This window comes from Pelobates fuscus, chromosome 9 (genome assembly GCF_036172605.1).
Source record: "Pelobates fuscus isolate aPelFus1 chromosome 9, aPelFus1.pri, whole genome shotgun sequence".
NCBI classification, from domain to species: domain Eukaryota; kingdom Metazoa; phylum Chordata; class Amphibia; order Anura; family Pelobatidae; genus Pelobates; species Pelobates fuscus.
The window spans coordinates 89,848,733-89,870,497 of NC_086325.1; positions in this window are offsets into that span (position 1 = coordinate 89,848,733).

Sequence of the window (21,765 nt, forward strand, 5' to 3'; positions counted from 1 at the left end):
ACTTTCTGTTCCCAGAGTCCAAAGCAGCCTGCCTTCCGCCTTCAGCCCAAGCAGGGTGCGACTCCCCAATCTGAATTGCACTTGCCTTCACATGCTCTGGCCAGGTATACCGACACCATGATGCCGGCCTCCATCCCGATCCCCCGGTATCGCACCCCCGTTGCCAGCTCCCTCTCGATCCCCACTTGTAATCCAACTTTAAAGATATCCAGTCCTATCAGATTTAAATGGACCCTATCGACCAGCATCAAATTGGTGTTATCCCCCTCCAACTCGACATGCCGGACCACGATACCTCCAAGCTGACGTACAAACCTCGCCACAGTCATGTTCAGTTTGCACCTACTGTGCTCCAGCCCCTTCCTTTGCATGCGGCAATCGCTGCCAACAGGGCCTGGGGATCACCTCCGACCATACCACTGTCACGTCTCGAAACAATGCCATACAACGGCCAATGTCATCTTTCAGGGAATGAATCAAGTCAATTGTCCTGACCCGGCCCAGATCATTACCTCCTGCGTGAATAACTATTATAACAGAACTGGAAATTAACCTGCTCAGGAAACGGCACTCTGGATACACTTGGCTTCATGACAAACCCCGAATACACCTCCATCGGACCTGAACTTGGTCGTAGGAAAACCCCAAGTTGCGACCAGAAGGGCGCTCCTCTGCCCTCCTTGCTGCCCAGTAGATGGATGAGTGTCCTAATATCTACATGTAACGGGGAGGAGGACGTAAAAGGAACAAATAGGAACCGTAAAGAGGCAGCCAACCATCCCCCACCCTGCTATAACCCTGTACTATAACAGATGCGGCTAGACGTACATTTGGAACCTACCAGTACTCCACCTACCCAATCTCTGCACCACTGCCGAGGAATAACCCATACCACAATCCTGCGTGGCTGCCCCAATCCGGAAGGAATGGGCCGAATACCCCTGCGGACTCCTGCCGCTTGCCACAAAGGATTCCCGCAAGGCCTTGGAAAACTGATACTGCGTCAATGGAGATGCACCAGCAGGGAACCTCTCCCCGCCGGGCGGACCTCCAAGAATTGCTGGAACAGACGCACCGGGCAAAACTCCCCGCCTGCTAAACCAATCCACACCCACGCACCCTTACCACTTAATCCGTCTTAGATTTGAGAATCTTTATGTCCACAAATCCGACTGCCAACGGCACATCGGAAAACAGTAGCGGTGGCTCTGCCTGCCGGCTCGCAGCCACTACTTCCCCTATCCACAACGCCATGAAGAAGCAAAACGAAAATACCACCCCGAACAATAACGCCTTGTACTCCAAACTACACACTCTACGAAATGCCGCCAGCAATTCCCAAAGCAGCTGCACCGAAATGGGCCTCCTCTGATCCGGAACCCTCCTACGTCGCCACCCCCAAAGCACTCTTTGAATACTAAACTCCCTGGTAAGACTAACCCAGGAAACAAAATAAAAAGGACAGCACTGACAGGGCCTTCTCTGCCATGGCACATGACCGGCCCTCCTCTAGCAATCTTTCCAAGAACAGCAGGGTTGCCTCGAAGTCCCGCGTGTCCGACGCCAGGCTCCCTTCCCCCATCACGAACCCCAGCCATATCGACCAAACCGCCCGGTATGCCTTCCACGAGGACGCCGACAACGACTCCGACACCAGACCCGTCAATCCTCTGAACCGAGCTCCCATAAAGACTGCGGGCAAGGCTGCCCCTCCTGATCCGCCTCTCGGAAACGTTGCCACTGGAACCGAGAAAGTGAATCCGCTACCACCATATTTGGGAAGAGCTCCAGGAATCTAAGATTTTGCATGAGATCCTTACCTTTCCAACCCTCTGGCCAGGCCTCAGCACACCACCGGCCCTTAAAGTATGCTCCGAAGCCGAAGGATCCGGAAGCATGCGTGTAGAGCTCCAATACCGAGTTTTCCACCGCTGCACGCAACCAGCACGGCTGACCATTATACTTCTCCAGAAAGGAGCTCCATACTTGCAAATCAGCCTTGAGTTACTCGTATAAAATGATACGGTTCCCGTATCCACACCGATCGCCAAGGATAGCCGGCGACAGAAAGCCCCACCCATGGGTAGGACCCGACACGCAATTGCCAGGTGACCCAGCAACACCTGAAGTTGCCTCAACTGAACTTTTTTCGCCCCTTTTACCAGATCCACCCACCGAACCAGGACAGAAACCTTGTCGTCCGGCAATCAAAATATCATGTTGGCGGAATCAATCTCCACCCCCAGGAACGAAAGCACCTCCGCCTGGCCTTCCGTCTTCTGTTCTGCTACTGGAACACCAAAATCGCCACTACTTCCCAAAAAAACCACAGCAGGTCCCCGCAGACCCCGCCCCCCGCTCTCCCATGAACAAGAAATCATCTAAATAATGTGTCACGGATCCATAACCTGAAACCCAAACCACCCACTCTAGAAACGAGCAAAGGACTCGAAATAGGAACAGGAAATGGCACACCCCATAGGAAGAAACACGTGGCAACCCAGGAGGTGATAGCACTCTGGGTGCACGGGCAACAAGTGAAAAGCCGATTCAATGTCCGACTTGGCTAACCAGGCCCCAGCCCCTGCTTCCCGCACCGATTGCAGTGCCCTGTCGAACGACGCGTACCACACCTAGCTGAACTCCTTGTCAATGCAGTCATTAACCGACTTACCTGCTGGATAAGATAAACAGTGAATCGTGCGATAGGCCCCCTCCTTCTTGGGGACCAAGCCCAACGGCAACATAAGAAGATTATGAAATGGAGTGCAGTCAAACAGCCCTGCTATCCTCCCAAAACGAACCTCTTTTTCTAGTTTTTCCCACAACATCCCTTCCCTGCCCTGAACCGAATGCAAATTGTTAGAAAAACGCGGCTCCCACAAGTGAACAAAATTAATCCAAAACCCCACCGAAAAACCGTCTGCTAACAGCAATGCCTCCCGCCACCTAGCATACCGTGCAAGCCATGGTGCCTTCCCTACCATGCTCACCGGGGTCCATGTCTTTTTAATGAGGTCTCCAGAGCCCCCTGCTTTGAAGGCACCAGTTTTGCTCTCTTGAAGCAGCGCGCCGCTGGGTGTGCTCCTCCACAGTGTGAACACCCATGGCGGAATCTGCAGGAACTATACCACCTGCAGTGGCTCTCATTGATGAGCTATCAAACCCCCCGCTTAGACCTAGCCGACGCACCAGTGTGGATGCCGGCTGCACCCTGAAAGGGCGATGGTCGAATTGGTGTCATCAGGAGCAGCAGAAGACTGCCATCCTGCTTTCCAAAATCCAACCCTGGGCACACCGCCATCTTTTGTCTAAACTGCTGGTCATACCGGAACCAGCATTGCCCCCATATATTTTATATGCCCCCCCAAATGAGATCCAAGTACCCGAACAAAGATGGGGTCCTATCTGGGAAGCGCCGGGACAGAACACTAGCAAATACACTAAAGCCCTGCAACCAGTTCCCAAACGTTCTTGGAAGCTGCTTGCTCTTCTCCCCTTTGCCTGGCTCACCCATTATAGGCCCATCTACCGAGTCCTTATCTGGCGGAACCAGGGATAAAAAATCCACATATTCCCCTCGTATAATCTTCTTGCGTGTCTCACTTGGGACATGCATGCCAAAGGGAGCCAACTCATACCCGGGGATGCTGGGGGGGAATGCACCCGGCAGCGCAGCTTGCACGGACCCTGTCGCAGGCACCCATTCCCCCCCCCCCGTGCGACCTCAGGCAACCTGCCAACTAACGCCCTCAGCAAGTGCAAAACCTCCCCTTGGGCATCCCTGGGCCCCCCAAGCCTTGCACCCAAATTGCCTCAAGCGCCTGTGCAGGCTGACTCACTGGACACAGGCAGACTGCCAGGCACCCGGCCCTCCAGCTGCTCCTCCTGCTTCTCCAAGCTGTCCTCCAGTCCCACAGCTGATGCCTCCTCCGTCCATGGCCGGTCCTGCCACAGGCCACCATCCTCCACCTCCCCTTGGCCAACTGCTGCTCAGGCCGCCACCACATGTCCCCCAGAGCCAACCGATCACACGGCTGCCATCTCCCCATGAGTCAGGAACCCATTCCAGGCCATCCTCCTTCCGTTGCCATCCGTCTTCCCGCGTGACCGGCGCCCCCTTACGTCAGTTCCTTCCTCACCGAAAGAGACGGCAGACTCCTTTAGCGTGCTGTCCTTCCGCTGCCATCTTGAGCCCGCCGACTGTCCATCGATCCAGGCCGCAGCCACCCTCAAGTAGCCTGGGCAGGTATGGGGTCACCTCCAGCTGCTCCTCCCGGTCCATCTTCACCATCACCTCTCTGTCTGCCGCTGCTCCGGCGCACTAGATTAGGTGAAAGGCGCGAAGGAGGTCTGGATTGCCTGTGCCTCTAACCGCCATCATGACCCTGGCCGGCCTCCACAACTGCATCCCTACCACTGGTCCCCTGCAATCTGTCCATCACCTCCGCCAAGGACCCGGTTCCATTAGCCGCCAGGTATGCCTGCTGCATTTCCAACGGTAAGTAAGTAAAGGTTTTTTATGTTTTATTTAATTTTCTAAGTAATAATGTAGATTTTTTTCTTTTATTTTTTTAAGCCACTCTCCAGGAAAGAGCTCCTGTCAATTACACTCCTTCCTTCTAAGTGGTAAGTGCCCACCTCCCAGGCTCCCTTATATCTTTACCCCATTTTACAACATTGTTTCCCCCATGATCCAGCCCCCATCCCTCGGCAGCAGTCATGCTTCCCTTCCTTGGGTAGTCCAGGGAATCTTTTTCCTAACAAATTCACCTTCTTACAAGGATACAAGAAGCTTAGATTCTGGGGTAATCCCTGCTACAGGAAACAATGAATATGTTAAAACAGCTGTAGGGTTATTCGCTATTGAGTGAACTATAGGGAATTTAAAGTGAATTTTAAAGTTTAAGCCAAAACAAATAAATTGGACAAATTGCCAAGGCAGCTATATTTTCACTTTTGCTATTGGGTCTAAAATTTCAAATTAATTTTGACTTCCTGACAATACAAAGTAAATAACTCTTTTCATTATTACTCCATGAAAAATCACTGTGCCCCTTAAAAAAACATTTTGCATGTCCCCACTAGCGCACACTTTTTGACATACACGCATATACAAACTCACAGACACATTCTCATAGACGTACACACAAACGGTTAAACTCACTCAAAGCTGTTAGGCACAGGGAGGATAGTAGTTTTTGATGTGCACCCTTTATTTGTTATGCTCACAGATACATTCTCAAACAAATTCTCAAACACATTTTCAGAAACACACACAACACACAAAAATTACACATAAACCTATAAACATATTTCAGACAGTTTTCTGTTTCCATACACTTCTAGTGTAGGAGGGTGGCTTCCCTGTGGTCTAGTGGAAGCAGGCTGCTGTAGGTCACTATCTTCTATCTATGCTGGGAACAAGTGGTTTGTGATCACAACCTTTCAGTCCTAGTGTTGCCATACGATTGTGCTGTCAGTCAAGTTTATCCAGTATGTACAGGTTCTGCAACTTGATCACATAGTATAAAAAGACCCCAAGCAACAGAGTATGACCTTTAATGTCAAGTTGGTGGCCCTGACCCTGTTGAACCACAAGTACAGAACCACATTTCATTTAAGAGAAAAAATGATGATAAATGTGACTTCAGGAACCAGGAACAGTTGAAATAAATGTGGTAAATCTTCTTTCATGCTTTTTTTAGAACTGAATACATGTTAATATGTTAGTGAGATTGTTCAATGGTTGGTTTTCCAACAACAACAGCAGTTTCTCTTTTACCATTTTAAACTGTGACAGGATCAGAACAGACTTTTAATGCAGATACAGTAATAACATTTTTATTCAAGACATACCTGAAACCAAAATGTGTCTTATCTAGGGAAATATAAAGTCCATCTTAAAAATGGTGGACACAAGCTATTTTTCATCAATTTGAAATATGTATATAGAGGCTGAACATTCATTGAGATGCATTGATTCACGCTGATTGGTGCAGAGCAGTGTTTTGCTGCACATGTACAATAACCTCCCAGTGCTTTTTTTTATGGAAACGCATTTGATTGACTGAAATCACCAAGACTGATGATCTCAGCCACTAAGGTGGGGCAAGCCGTCGAGAGACTGGTGCGGCAATGGGGAAAAAGGGTTGCCGGCTTGCATATTTATATTACTGAAACTAAAGTGCTCCTTTAACTATTATCTCTAATTACAAATCACGATCATCATCGTTATTATCTTTGGGATATTGTGGGCTCAGGCTTTGGAAGGATAAAAAGTCCAATTGAAACATGGTGCTGAACTATGACTGATTTGTTTTCCCTGTGAGCAAAAGGAATGTTTCCCAGTAATCTAATCAGTATGGCAAACTGCCTTTCTGGACAGAATCAGACCTAGCAAACTCACCATGGGAGAATGATGATTTTATGGACAGTAACTATTTCTGTAGAAAGTATTGGAGATAAAGAGAAGATAAAATCTGAAACTAAATAGAGGGTCTATCTATCTATCTATCTATCTCTCTCTCTCTCTCTCTCTATATATATATATATATATATATATATATAACAAAAAGGTTATGGTGGGAAAAAAAAATGTAATTGAAAACCCCTTCCACCTGAAGTCTGTGGATGGTTAATAAAATGTTAAACAAAAATCTGCACGCCAGTCAAGCCATAAGACTTGCTTTTCCCACAGAAATCACAAATTTGTATTTGTATTACTACCACAAAGGATTCTAGGTGGGCATATGCAAATTAGTTTAACAAAGAATCTAATTTTTTGTCTCATACCATTTTAAACAGTTTCCAAAAAACAAATTGTAGCATATTCGTTACACATTCAGCCGCAGCAATTCTGAGTGTTCCCCTCTGAAAAGACCCTGGTAAGGTCTCCCTGCATGCCCCTCTGCCTAGTGATGAGTGCAAGTTTTTGACGGCAGCCCAGAACCAATCACAGTTTTAGGAGCTGCAGCATGAGAGGGAGTTCTCCCCTCTTACTCAGTGCAGAGTGCTCACAGAGTCGTATGTACTGTGTAAACTGGAAAATTCCTCTGCAAATGGACATAGTGTACAGACAGTACAAACATGTAAGTGGGTCAGGGAAACTTTTTTAGCTGTCATCATCCACTGGCAGTTGGTATTAACAATGCATAAATGTTACTTACTACCAACAAGCATAGAAATAAGCCTGTAGATGTCACTGGTGACACAAGGATGGCATTGGTACCGTTTTGAAAGAAAATGCAGCTAACTGTAATTTATGTAGAAGAATGCCCTTTTGAGACGACATTTTTGCATACAGATGTTTTTTGTTGTTTTTATTTTAATGTTTTAATAAATAATTATAGGAACACTGTATTTACTACAGCAACTTTATCTAATTGAAGTTGTTAGGGTGCAATCATTAAGTTCATGTTTTTTTTTCTTAAATTTAGTTTTCTAGTTATAGGGCTTAAAAACATGGCTTCTAGCAATGGCCCCAAGCCCTCTGATTCATTGAGTGTTCAAATTAATTTCCTACATTGCATACTTACATCTATCATGACATCAGCACACCTAGCTTGTTGTTGTCTGTGGAATTGGATTGTTTTACTATTGAGTGGAACATGCTCTCATCACACAATCATAGGCAATATACCTGCACTGACACTGCACTGACTGCACTGCCAATCAGCTCACTACTCATGAATGCACACAGTGCACAGTCACAGTGCCACATTCAACATTTCTTACAGAGAATCGTTGAGTCATTTAGATTCTCATTGGCAGATCATAGAGAAGAGCTGCACATGTGCCAAGGGCAAGGAATTCTTCTAAATGAGACCCATGTCCTCTGACTTTGTGGCATCAAAATGGCTGAAGCAGAGGTTCACCAGGAAGCTGCTGAAAGCACTGGAATACAAGTAACAGAAGTTTTATTTTAAAACATTTATGTACGGAAAGCAGTTGCGACAGGCATTACAAATATATCGTACACGTATTATTTATTTTAAAATGCCATGAGAAACCAAGTACAGTGTTCTATTAAGCATAGTATATTGAAATTATTTATTAAGTGATTTTAGGGCAAAGTCCTGCACTGTCCTGCACAGTGGGCATGATTCATTTGGCAATGTAGTATGTGTTCATTGTGTCATTGTCAAAATATTAACTAATGTGAGGTGTGTAGTGAATGCATGGAAAGATTAACCAATAGTGGTGTTATGATCAATTGCAGCCCAGTAAGAGTTAATTTGGCTACCTTTAATGGGGCTAGTGGAATGAGCTATTTGTCAGCTCATGCTAAAAAAAATCTATTTTATTGTGTGTATTGCATGTAAACTACATAATTTGCATCTGGTTTTTATGTTAATTTGTCTTTATCATCAGCCTGATCAAATAAGCTGTCAGAGAGAGTTGAGAAATTACACAACACTTGCAATGTATAAGGGTCAATAGAGGGTCATTCACTGTTTTGGAAGTGATTTTAGATCCCATTTTATTTTTTGGGCATTTTATATAATATATATATATATATATATATATATATATATATATATATATATCTTGTCTGTACACAAATACGGTTGTCTTGATTCACTGTGATGATCTGACCTGTTTAAATAGAAATCAGAATCACCTGTACATTAATATATTACAGTGTGAATTTCCAGCAAGTTTTAGAATACATGAATTGCAATTCATAACAAAGGAGTTCCTACAGACCCCTTGCCCCTCCTCATGAGTACAACCTAGAATCTGAAATGAGCAGAAAAAGTGTGAGCAAAGGAAATAACTGGTTTCTTTGCTACATACTATCCTAATGAAGGAGGCCATACCAATAAATTCCCATTCTGTTTTGTTTGCACCTCAAGGAGCTGTAATTGTATATTTAATCCAATCAAGAATTGCAGGACTGTACTTGACTATCACTTGTATGAAACAACTTTGCAAGAATATAAACTTTGCTTCCTTTGAAGAAACAACACGCTCTCCTGTTTTCATGCATGATAGATTGCACATGGGTTACCATTACGATGGCTACCATGAAAATTATTTGAAGTTTGAAATTATATTATTGATGTGACGCAGAAGAGAGAATTTTTTATTATCCAATCTCACAATGCCTGGAGAAGTTAATATTAATGGGGAAGTTGAAGAGATTAATTTTCTGTTATTGCAAAGTATTAAAAGACAGTGAATTGAACACATGCCATTCGTCATGTTGTAAAAAATCGCACCAATTCATCAAATCAATATAATAGCCACAATATATAAACAGACACATATAGTAATATAATTAATACATACAATAGGTGGAAAATCACACTTCTGGAGAATCTGTAAGATATATAGCACACACAATAGTGTAATACAGTTAATATCACTAAACAGTATAAGATATGCAGATGTGGTACTCACAAACGTGGAGCCAAGTATATGTGGCTCTCACTCGAAGCGCCTTGGGACTTTTTATGGAAGGATGTCCCTCTCCTAGCTGGATCACTGGTCCCACTTGATCTCCAGGATAGTTAGAAGCTGGATAGGTATGCCCGGTTGTATGGTAAAAACAAAAGGGTTCCACTCTCCAATACTTGGTGTAGAAAGATGGCATAAACAGCCAAAAATATTTATTCAAACAATATCGGTAAAATCACAATAAAAATGAAGAAAACGTTTCTATTAAAATCACAATAATACGAAATATATCCAGCTATTTGGTGCAGGATAGAATAATAGCCCAATGGCTAAGAGTCAAGTCCGAAACGCGTTTCGCCCCTTTCAGGGGCTTTTTCAATCGGTATAAAAGTTCAAACTTCTTTTCGGCGGCTTTTTCTCCAATGCCGGCTTTTCACTTCCGGGTTCCGACGTGTTCTGCCGTGGAACGCACCTTTGCGTTCCAATTCACTTCCTGGTTCGACGTTCCTCTTACTTGGAACGCATCGTTGCGTTCCACTCCGTCCCCTCTGGCATTTCCGGATTTCTAATATCGATCTTCTCTCACATATTAATACGGTTTTTCGGAAAACCAGTCTGTTTTTTTCACGGCTTAAAGCCATATTATTTTCATGTGAAAAGTCAATAAATAAATATAATGGAAAAGTCCTGAAAGTGCTTAATGTGTGGAAAGAATATTATAAAATCACATACATATGCTGTATATATATACACCTAGATCAATAAATGGCTGACAACATCCCAACTTTTCAGAGACTTAATTCTAGATGGTAAATAGTACTTATACTGAAAATTAAAAAAGGCAGTGAGAATAATCAATAAAATCTGATGGTAAAAATAAAATCTGATGGTAAAAATAATGATCAATGATTTCCTCTTGTTAAAACTACTATGTGTTCGCATGCAATATAAAACCTTATTTTCCCATGCATCTAAAAGAAGTGGCACACCTCAAAATCTGAATTTAACCCGTGTGGTGCAAGGGTGTTAAAATTGTATATAAATTGCATTTCTTCTTTTCCTATTTTTTGGTTAAAATCGCCCCCTCTCCAATCCCTTTTGACTATTTTTAACGGACAAAAGAACAAATTCTCGGGATTTTTCTGGTGGTACTTCTTGAAATGGTTAGACACACTATGTGTTTCTACTCCATTCTTTATATTTCGTATATGTTCTGAGATTCTTGTATTTACACACCTTATAGTTCTTCCAATGTATAACAGATTACAGGGGCATTTTAATGCATAGATCACTCCTTTTGAAAAGCAGGTTAATTGATCTCTAATGTTGAAATCTTTATTTATATACTCTTTCAGATTAATTAAGTGTCTTTTTTTGCTTTTGGTGGTTCTGCATGCGAGACACGTTCCGCATCCATAAAAGCCTTTATTTAGATTTAAAAAATGTGTGCTCTTACTTGGGCCATTGCTACTATGGACAAGGGTTCTTTTAAGGTTAGTCGCACCTCTATATATTATATTCGGGCGAATGGGTAAGATGTCTTTTAAAATGGGATCTTCTTGTAAAACATGCCAATATCTCTTTATGGCTCTATTTATACTTCTATGATTACCATTAAAATTACAGATAAAAGGGATTTCTTTGGAGTACGCTTGTTGATTCAACTTTGGTTTATAAGTTAGAAGTTCTTTCCTCACTATTCTTTTGACATCCTCTATGTCTTTCTCTAATGCTTCTTTCTCATAGCCTTTTTCTTCAAACTGCGTTTTTATTCTATCTGCCTGTATTAGAAAGTCATCCTCATTGGTACAATTTCGCCTAATTCTGAGGAATTGCCCTTTTGGTGCGTTGTTCAACCAAGGTCTATGATGACAACTCGATTTTTCTATGTACCCATTGGCATCTACTTCTTTAAAATAATTTTTGGTTTTAATCTGGGCGTCTTCAATAAAAATTTGTAAATCTAAAAATTGTATCTCTGTCTGGCTGTGCGTTGTAGTTAGTAGAATTCCCCATTCGTTATCATTGAGATATAAAAGAAATTGTTCTAAGAGCTCTGTGGGGCCATCCCAGATGAACAAAATATCGTCGATATATCGATGATGGGACACCAAATTCGACACCCAGGGGTGGCAGGAAAAGATGTAATGTTCCTCCCAATATGCCATAAAAAGATTCGCATAGCTGGGTGCGAATTTGGTGCCCATCGCTGTGCCCCGTACTTGAAGGTAAAAGGTGTCGTTGTGCCAAAAAAAATTATTAGTTAAAATAAGGTGGATTCCTTCAATAATAAAATCTATTTGTTCTCTTTTAAAATCCGCTTTTGTTAAAAAATATTCAACTGCTTCTATACCTTTCTCGTGTGGAATAACCGTATATAATGATGTCACGTCGCTTGTGACAAGACAATACCTATCTTCCCATCGTGTTGATTCTAAAATCTGTAAAGTATGGATAGTATCCTTAAGATGGGCTTTTGTTCTAGTGACTATAGGTTGTAGTAATATGTCGATGTATTCAGAAATTCTCGAAGATATTGAATCGATCCCAGAAATTATTGGGCGGCCTGGGGGGTTCACCGGATTCTTGTGCACCTTCGGTAAATAATAAAAAACAGGAATTTTTGGATGAGCCATTGTTAGGTACTTGCCTTCTTTTTCTGTGAGGATGTCCATATCTATTCCTTTCTTGATATATTTATCAATTAGTTCTTTTACTTTTTCGGTAGGATTAGACTTGAGTTTTTTGTAAGTTGTAGCGTCTGATAGGATTCTCTCGGATTCCTTCATATATTCCGCTTTGGATAGTACCACTACCCCCCCCCCCTTTATCCGCTGGTTTTATCACCAGCTCTTTATTTTTTTGTGGAACGATGCGTTCCAAGTAAGAGGAACGTCGAACCAGGAAGTGAATTGGAACGCAAAGGTGCGTTCCACGGCAGAACACGTCGGAACCCGGAAGTGAAAAGCCGGCATTGGAGAAAAAGCCGCCGAAAAGAAGTTTGAACTTTTATACCGATTGAAAAAGCCCCTGAAAGGGGCGAAACGCGTTTCGGACTTGACTCTTAGCCATTGGGCTATTATTCTATCCTGCACCAAATAGCTGGATATATTTCGTATTATTGTGATTTTAATAGAAACGTTTTCTTCATTTTTATTGTGATTTTACCGATATTGTTTGAATAAATATTTTTGGCTGTTTATGCCATCTTTCTACACCAAGTATTGGAGAGTGGAACCCTTTTGTTTTTACCATACAACCGGGCATACCTATCCAGCTTCTAACTATCCTGGAGATCAAGTGGGACCAGTGATCCAGCTAGGAGAGGGACATCCTTCCATAAAAAGTCCCAAGGCGCTTCGAGTGAGAGCCACATATACTTGGCTCCACGTTTGTGAGTACCACATCTGCATATCTTATACTGTTTAGTGATATTAACTGTATTACACTATTGTGTGTGCTATATATCTTACAGATTCTCCAGAAGTGTGATTTTCCACCTATTGTATGTATTAATTATGTTATTTTGAGTGGTGTGAGGGGTTTTCCCACTCAGGTGGCTTGTAGCATTTTGGCTACCACACTTGTTCACATTGGTTTTATTGTATACACTCTCTGTTTTGTATTTTACTATTTCTAATTCCCCTCTGTATACAATTTTGGGACCAATAATGTCATTTTTAGAAGACAGAAACTATACAGTTAATAATATAGACCACATGTTTTCTGAAGGCGAAGGGGCTACCCCCAACACAGACTATATTGATTCTGACAGGTGTAAAATCAATCTAGAAAAATCCCTTATAAGGGAGATGAAAATTAAATGGGAAGTAGCAACCCTAAAAAAATATGTGAAGGAGCAAATCACCCCGAGGGGGTTGAGGTTTGAGAAAGACCCTACGTTTGATAAGGAAAATGAAAGTTTTATGCTAGGATGGAATAAACTACTTGAGGGCTTCTCCTTCAGTGTAATTGGTTACATAGTTTCTAGAAGAGAGGAAACTTTGTTACAAATAGACGAGGAAATTAATATGTGGAAACAAAAATTGAGCGATACCTCTAGCCCAGAAATCTTCAATAAAACTGTAAAAGACATCAAAATAAAAGTAGAAAAAGTAGAGAAAGATACAGTTGCCATAAAAAGAAAAAAATATCTGAGAGATACTAATGATTATAGAACAGGCAATATCAGGTTTCCTAAGAGAAAAAAGAATGGAAGCAACTACAGTAGTAGGATGAATGAGAACTCCTACTCAAATCAGATTGCCCCCAGATATAATAGGGATCATAGAACCCAGCAGGGACCGAATAGGCAGAATAAACAATTCATAGATGAAAAATTTGTAAAGAAAGGGACTGAACAAGGAATAAATAGCCAATATAATAAAAAGAACAGTGAAGAACATCACCAGTCCCAAAAAGCATCAACCTCCACGTACTATCAATCCCAAAAAGCATCAACCTCCACGCACTACCACCCTAGTAGAAGCTATAGAGATGTCGTAAAAGAGGGACGGCAGAGAATACAGGAGGAATCCCCTCAGAAATCGCAGAATTGTCAGAAATATAGAAGAGAGAGACAATTACCGACCGATTGGAGAAGGAAAGAAAGGAGGAGTAGGGGTAGAAGCAATAGTCCCCAACAAGCCAACAAAGGTAGGAAGTATCAACAGCAAGGACAAGAAGAGGAAGAAAGAAGAATGGACGCTCCTTATGAAAGATGCAGAGATACAAGAGAACCCCCTCTGGAACAACGGCAGAATAAGAGACGACAAGAATGCCCACTGGTTTTTCAGAAGGATCCGACAATAGAAAATCTCAAATGGCAGGAGAATCCCATATTATGGGAATCTCCAGGCAAACAAAAGAGATCAAGGGAGAAAGACTTAGAGGAAGGAACAGGGGGCAACAAAGAAAAGAGAGGACGAATTTAGACCCCAGTGGTGTTTTTAATCTCACTGGTAGACCATTGTCAGAAGGGGAAATGCAAGTCCTGAAAAAAGGACTTAAGTTTGCCCCAACTGCGGAAATTAACAAATTTAACTTCTTTATAGACATGAATAAATTCATGAGAAGTTTGTGCCTAAAAAAGTTTTTTAATGAAAAAGAAAACACCACCAATAACTTAGAAGGAATAGATAGGAGCACTGGGTATACACAAACACAATTGAAGGATAAATCTACTTTCTATCCGAAACATATGACCTCGGATAAGATGAAAACTTTTGAAACCATGGTGATGGGAGAAATCAACAAAATTAAAAAACTAAATAAATTCCAACATAATATGTCAATAAAAGAAAAGAAAATTTTAGATAACCTACAAAAAAACAAAAAAATAAAGAGCTGGTGATAAAACCAGCGGATAAAGGGGGGGGGGTAGTGGTACTATCCAAAGCGGAATATATGAAGGAATCCGAGAGAATCCTATCAGACGCTACAACTTACAAAAAACTCAAGTCTAATCCTACCGAAAAAGTAAAAGAACTAATTGATAAATATATCAAGAAAGGAATAGATATGGACATCCTCACAGAAAAAGAAGGCAAGTACCTAACAATGGCTCATCCAAAAATTCCTGTTTTTTATTATTTACCGAAGGTGCACAAGAATCCGGTGAACCCCCCAGGCCGCCCAATAATTTCTGGGATCGATTCAATATCTTCGAGAATTTCTGAATACATCGACATATTACTACAACCTATAGTCACTAGAACAAAAGCCCATCTTAAGGATACTATCCATACTTTACAGATTTTAGAATCAACACGATGGGAAGATAGGTATTGTCTTGTCACAAGCGACGTGACATCATTATATACGGTTATTCCACACGAGAAAGGTATAGAAGCAGTTGAATATTTTTTAACAAAAGCGGATTTTAAAAGAGAACAAATAGATTTTATTATTGAAGGAATCCACCTTATTTTAACTAATAATTTTTTTTGGCACAACGACACCTTTTACCTTCAAGTACGGGGCACAGCGATGGGCACCAAATTCGCACCCAGCTATGCGAATCTTTTTATGGCATATTGGGAGGAACATTACATCTTTTCCTGCCACCCCTGGGTGTCGAATTTGGTGTCCCATCATCGATATATCGACGATATTTTGTTCATCTGGGATGGCCCCACAGAGCTCTTAGAACAATTTCTTTTATATCTCAATGATAACGAATGGGGAATTCTACTAACTACAACGCACAGCCAGACAGAGATACAATTTTTAGATTTACAAATTTTTATTGAAGACGCCCAGATTAAAACCAAAAATTATTTTAAAGAAGTAGATGCCAATGGGTACATAGAAAAATCGAGTTGTCATCATAGACCTTGGTTGAACAACGCACCAAAAGGGCAATTCCTCAGAATTAGGCGAAATTGTACCAATGAGGATGACTTTCTAATACAGGCAGATAGAATAAAAACGCAGTTTGAAGAAAAAGGCTATGAGAAAGAAGCATTAGAGAAAGACATAGAGGATGTCAAAAGAATAGTGAGGAAAGAACTTCTAACTTATAAACCAAAGTTGAATCAACAAGCGTACTCCAAAGAAATCCCTTTTATCTGTAATTTTAATGGTAATCATAGAAGTATAAATAGAGCCATAAAGAGATATTGGCATGTTTTACAAGAAGATCCCATTTTAAAAGACATCTTACCCATTCGCCCGAATATAATATATAGAGGTGCGACTAACCTTAAAAGAACCCTTGTCCATAGTAGCAATGGCCCAAGTAAGAGCACACATTTTTTAAATCTAAATAAAGGCTTTTATGGATGCGGAACGTGTCTCGCATGCAGAACCACCAAAAGCAAAAAAAGACACTTAATTAATCTGAAAGAGTATATAAATAAAGATTTCAACATTAGAGATCAATTAACCTGCTTTTCAAAAGGAGTGATCTATGCATTAAAATGCCCCTGTAATCTGTTATACATTGGAAGAACTATAAGGTGTGTAAATACAAGAATCTCAGAACATATACGAAATATAAAGAATGGAGTAGAAACACATAGTGTGTCTAACCATTTCAAGAAGTACCACCAGAAAAATCCCGAGAATTTGTTCTTTTGTCCGTTAAAAATAGTCAAAAGGGATTGGAGAGGGGGCGATTTTAACCAAAAAATAGGAAAAGAAGAAATGCAATTTATATACAATTTTAACACCCTTGCACCACACGGGTTAAATTCAGATTTTGAGGTGTGCCACTTCTTTTAGATGCATGGGAAAATAAGGTTTTATATTGCATGCGAACACATAGTAGTTTTAACAAGAGGAAATCATTGATCATTATTTTTACCATCAGATTTTATTTTTACCATCAGATTTTATTGATTATTCTCACTGCCTTTTTTAATTTTCAGTATAAGTACTATTTACCATCTAGAATTAAGTCTCTGAAAAGTTGGGATGTTGTCAGCCATTTATTGATCTAGGTGTATATATATACAGCATATGTATGTGATTTTATAATATTCTTTCCACACATTAAGCACTTTCAGGACTTTTCCATTATATTTATTTATTGACTTTTCACATGAAAATAATATGGCTTTAAGCCGTGAAAAAAACAGACTGGTTTTCCGAAAAACCGTATTAATATGTGAGAGAAGATCGATATTAGAAATCCGGAAATGCCAGAGGGGACGGAGTGGAACGCAACGATGCGTTCCAAGTAAGAGGAACGTCGAACCAGGAAGTGAATTGGAACGCAAAGGTGCGTTCCACGGCAGAACACGTCGGAACCCGGAAGTGAAAAGCCGGCATTGGAGAAAAAGCCGCCGAAAAGAAGTTTGAACTTTTATACCGATTGAAAAAGCCCCTGAAAGGGGCGAAACGCGTTTCGGACTTGACTCTTAGCCATTGGGCTATTATTCTATCCTGCACCAAATAGCTGGATATATTTCGTATTATTGTGATTTTAATAGAAACGTTTTCTTCATTTTTATTGTGATTTTACCGATATTGTTTGAATAAATATTTTTGGCTGTTTATGCCATCTTTCTACACCAAGTATTGGAGAGTGGAACCCTTTTGTTTTTACCATACAACCGGGCATACCTATCCAGCTTCTAACTATCCTGGAGATCAAGTGGGACCAGTGATCCAGCTAGGAGAGGGACATCCTTCCATAAAAAGTCCCAAGGCGCTTCGAGTGAGAGCCACATATACTTGGCTCCACGTTTGTGAGTACCACATCTGCATATCTTATACTGTTTAGTGATATTAACTGTATTACACTATTGTGTGTGCTATATATCTTACAGATTCTCCAGAAGTGTGATTTTCCACCTATTGTATGTATTAATTATGTTATTTTGAGTGGTGTGAGGGGTTTTCCCACTCAGGTGGCTTGTAGCATTTTGGCTACCACACTTGTTCACATTGGTTTTATTGTATACACTCTCTGTTTTGTATTTTACATATAGTAATATAACAGCCAAATTTGAAGAAAAAAAAAGAGGTGATGTAGCCCTGTTTAAACTAGATTGTATTTAAGATGAAGTTATCTTGGTTATTTGTACCAAGAGAGGAAGCTAGAATGAAACTTACAATATATGTCCAATGTTTTTTTTTAACTATTTTCTTTAACTATGTTTGTATCTAACTATTTTGTTCAAAGAAGTAGAAAGGGAAGCCCCAAGCAACTGGCAACCCTGCATCACACCGCCCACCAGGATGCTGGCCCGAAACGTGCTAGGCCTAGCAAAATGGAGGAGGTGTCCAGGCCGTCCGAGCTCACGCCAAAGCAGCCGAGCAGAGACCATGTGGACACAGCACTATGTCGGCTAGACAAGATATTTCGGCGCTTCTGGAGGGCACTACATAGGCATCTGGCACAACTGCCGCCGCCACCTACCTATAAGCTGAAGGTGAGGGGAACTGAGGTGCGCACTCCACGCACCCAGGCAACTACCACTGGGACTTGTGGCCCACCCGGGCCGACGGTCAACCGGAGACTCCCTCCAACACAACGCCCACAAGGTACGAGGAACGCATGCCGCAGGCGGCGATACCACAGCGCGGCCCTCCATAACGCCCGAAGAAGGCAAGACGCGGCCTCACTGAGCTCCCGCATCTGTGGGAAGAAGTTGCCGACCGGCTACAAGGCCCGGCCCTGGTACGAGGCCTCAACTCGCCCGCTCTGCCAAGCTGAACAAGCTGACACCAAGAGGCACACAGCCACATGGCCCAACATGGAAAGTGCGGCAACCAGCTGCAAAAGTGACCAGGCACTAACATCACAGCTACCGACTACGGGAATAGGATGACCCGGCGCCTACACAGGTGTCCTGAGACCAACTCAGAAGGCATTCGTGGTTACACAACCGCATACCATGGACATACGGTTTAAGTGCATGCTCTTAGTTAATTGACATAATTGTTCTTCTATTTCCAATCCTGCATACTAGCCTAAATAACTACGTGCCAACATCTTATATGACATGCCCAGCTATTGGCATAACGGGAGGCATTCATGGTGGGAAGGGAGCTAGGTGGCCTAATCAGCATGACTATGTAATTTACCATTTAAAGTATTAAGCGATCTGAATATGTTTGTGCCAACCACTTGTTTTTTTGTGATAATGGTCATGCCTAGCTAGAATAGTCACTCACGTTTAAAGATATTATACACAGCTTTTGACTAGCTACTTTCACTTTTACTGCGCTATACTGGTTATTAACTGGAACGCTCAATTAATATAGAAAGAGGCTATCACTCAAAGGAGTTGTGACAAGGTGTTAGCATGTTACCATCCTGTATACATACTGTATGTCCCTTCTTTATTCTGTACCCCTTTTAATGCTTGCCTCAATAAAAGAAAGATTGACAAAAAAAAAAAATAAGTCCAGAGCCAACTTATAATAGGCTCTGAAAATTGTGAGTGTACTGACCTTGTATAGATATATATATACTATTCATACAGGCTTTACTATGTACTGTTGTATTTCCTGTTTAATATAGGAAACAGTGCTACTCCAAAAGAGATACTTTTTACCAAGTGATTATTGCAAGGTGAATGGTGCGTGTGCGCTGAACACCTTTATCTGTTTTCTTGCACTTTAGTAAATAACCCTGTCAGTTGACCCTCCTGTGAATGAAGATTTTGATCCTGGGGCTGAACAGTCACAAATGACTAGCCACTAAGCAACATTACTAGCTAAATATGCTGGTGTTTGGATGAAATGTAAAACAGATCTGGCCCCAGGAATATGTCCATATTTGGTATGAAAACTTGATCATTACCCCACACAAGAATATTCAGGTCTGTTTACAAAATAACTCTTGCTACATTTGCTCAACATATATAGTAATTATTGTTAGAGTACTTGTTATCGACTGAAAGAAGCTTGTCTTGATAATCATCTTCTTACTGCTGTAAATGAAATGTAACATATTATGTGAAGTATAACAATTATTGCATTAGCCATGTGACTATAGAGGGAACAGAAGATTACATTTTTTTATTAAAAAAATTCAATCTGCCCAAGAGCAGTTCGACAGAAGTCTGGGGATATATACCCATAACTCATAGTTTAATAATCACTGCAAAGAGCTGTAGTGGTTATGGTACTTAGAATGGTGCACAGCAAAATAAGCTTTATGTAATGAGAGTTTAAACTATTGTCAGTATGGTATGTACAAATACGTATACAAATGACTGTAACCCAATGTTTCAGTGCCAGTGGCTTTTATTTAAGAGATCTCAGTCCATAACAATTGTATTAACCTCTAGAATGCTAAATTACTTTCTAATTAAATTGATCATTCAAAGTGAATATAATATTGACTATCAAAGTAGTCAAATTGGAAAAATGGTCTAAGTCAGATATGCTTAAAATTTTAATTCACTATGAATACTCACTTTAGTAAATAATAAAGGAAAGAAGGAATAGGTGAACCTAAAAGTTGGTGCTGCTACGAAAACACCCAAATGTACAGTCACTAAAATACACTTAAAAACAATATGCAATAAAACAGATAAAGGTTTCAGCGCACACGCACCATTCACCTTGCAATAATCACTTGGTAAAAAGTATCTCTTTTGGAGTAGCACTGTTTTCTATATTAAACAGGAAATAAAACAGTACATAGTAAAGCCTGTATGAATATTATATACCGTATATACTCGAGTATAAGCCGACCCGACTATAAGCCGAGGCCCCTAATTTTACCCCAAAAAACTGGGAAAACTTATTGACTCGAGTATAAGACTAGGGTGGGAAAGGCAGCAGCTACTGGTAAATTTCTAAATAAAATTAGATCCTAAAAATATATATTATTTGAATATTTATTTATAGTGTGTGTATAATGAATGCAGTGTGTGTATAATGAATGCAGTGTGAGTGTATGAATGCAGTGTGAGTGTATTAGTGCAGTGTGAGTGTGTGAGTGTGAGTGCAGTGTGAGTGTATGAGTGCAGTGAGTGTATGAGTGCAGTGTGAGTGTATGAGTGAGTGTATGAGTGCAGTGTGAGTGTATGAGTGCAGTGTGAGTGTATGAGTGCAGTGTGTGTATGAGTGCAGTGTGTGTATGAGTGCAGTGTGTGTATGAATGCAGTGTGTGTGTATGAGTGAAGTGTGTGTGTGTGTATGAGTGCAGTGTGTGTATGAGTGCAGTGTGTGTGTTTATGAGTGCAGTGTGTGTACGAGTGCAGTGTGTGTGTACGAGTACAGTGTGTGTGTACGAATGCAGTGTGTGTGTACAAATGCAGTGTGTGTGTACGAATGCAGTGTGTGTGTACGAATGCAGTGTGTGTGTATGAGTGCAGTGTGTGTGTGTATGAGTGCAGTGTGTGTGTGTTGCAGAGCCTTGGTGGGGGGTGGGCAATTTTTTTTTATTATAATGAATGCAGTGTGTGTATAATGAATGCAGTGTGAGTGTATGAATGCAGTGTGAGTGTATGAGTGCAGTGTGAGTGTGTGAGTGTATGAGTGCAGTGTGAGTGTATGAGTGCAGTGAGTGTATGAGTGCAGTGTGAGTGTATGAGTGCAGTGTGAGTGTATGAGTGCAGTGTGTGTATGAGTGCAGTGTGTGTGTGTGTATGAATGCAGTGTGTGTGTATGAGTGCAGTGTGTGTATGAGTGCAGTGTGTGTGTGTGTATGAGTGCAGTGTGTGTGTACTAGTACAGTGTGTGTGTACGAATGCAGTGTGTGTGTGTACGAATGCAGTGTGTGTGTGTGTGTATGAGTGCAGTGTGTGTGTGTATGAGTGCAGTGTGTGTGTGTGTGTGTGTGTGTGTGTTGCAGAGCCTTGGTGGGGGGTGGGCAATTTTTTTTTTATTTTTTTATTATTTACATTTTTTTAAATTATTATTTATTATTATTTTTATTTAATTTCATTATTAGTATTT